The following is a 1,130-nucleotide window of genomic DNA, read 5'->3' on the forward strand; positions in this document are numbered from 1 at the left end:
TTCTTCCTATTTAAGACCTTTCCTTAAGTTTCCTTCCAATGTCATTTGCTACCTTTTACATTGAATTTTAGATAAACTTCTATTATATAAACATATAGTTTATAGAACATCAGAAGGCTCATTTTGTGATGCTAAAATGAGAAAGTTGATGAAGGCATTGTACATATGTTAATATTAAAGTGATTGAGAATAGGTTTTATAGTTCTTTGTAACTATTTAAAAGGAAATTACTACTCCTTTTAGAAAAGAATTGGAATGAAAGTATGATTTTTGGAGTATAAATATAGCAGGAAAGATTTTATACAAAGATATTTTAGTCCTTAAAGTATGCAACAATGAAACTGTATAAAATCTTTAGTTTTCATTTCACTTTCTGCTTCAAATTTTCAATAAACTCTAAGAAGTAATCTTCTCCTTTCAATAAAAAGATAAAGCTTTACTTTTAATTTTAGAAAAGATTTCCAATGTCATTCTGTGATGTCATATCAAAATAAAGTTTACATTTGATGGGAAAGCTATGTTCTTTAAGATAAAACAGTTACCAGTTTAATGAATCTGATTGCTGATAAACATTGTTTCATATGCTTTTTGGCCATTTAATTAGTAATTATATCTAAAAGCACTTGATCTCTTATTTCTAAAATGAAAATTAACCCTCAGCATGTGTTTTCATTATAATTGGAGTTTTTATTTTAAACTTGCTTGATGAAATTCAAGCAAGGAGAGCATTACCAAATAAAGAAACACTGGAATGATAAAGTGTCTTTTTGGAAACTGCTGTTGTTTAATGAAATTAATGGGATTAATTAGATACTTTCTTTAAAGTTTATAAAGTTCAGAAAACTAAGCATATAAATTAATACTTTGTAACTCAACAGTCTTCATATCAAGGCACATTTGTCATTTTCTGGCTGACCAAAATATATTTTAGGGGCATCCCATTTATAAAAATATTTGCTGGAGGCTTTGTTAAGGGGAAAGATGAGGAAATTGGGCTTTTGAGAAGAATATATTTAACCAGGAAAATTAAAATGGAGAACAGCTGATTTGTTGTTTCTTTGAGTTTCAGTAAGATGTAATCTCATTCCTAAAATCAGAGGTATATGAAGCACCAAAAACTGTTCCCTACA

General features: G+C 28.1%; 1 protein-coding gene across 1 annotated transcript in view; it reads left to right on the plus strand.

The window, feature by feature from the left end:
* CRYGS (crystallin gamma S) overlaps positions 1–1,130 on the plus strand; it is a 7,782-nt gene continuing 6,652 nt past the window's right edge. The window contains exon 1 of the mRNA XM_007451379.1: positions 1–154. The gene's annotated coding sequence lies outside the window, so the exon portion shown is untranslated. The remainder of the gene's footprint in view (positions 155–1,130) is intronic.

The sequence above is a fragment of the Lipotes vexillifer genome, unplaced genomic scaffold (assembly GCF_000442215.2).
Source record: "Lipotes vexillifer unplaced genomic scaffold, Lipotes_vexillifer_v1.1 scaffold513, whole genome shotgun sequence".
In the NCBI taxonomy this organism is placed as follows: domain Eukaryota; kingdom Metazoa; phylum Chordata; class Mammalia; order Artiodactyla; family Lipotidae; genus Lipotes; species Lipotes vexillifer.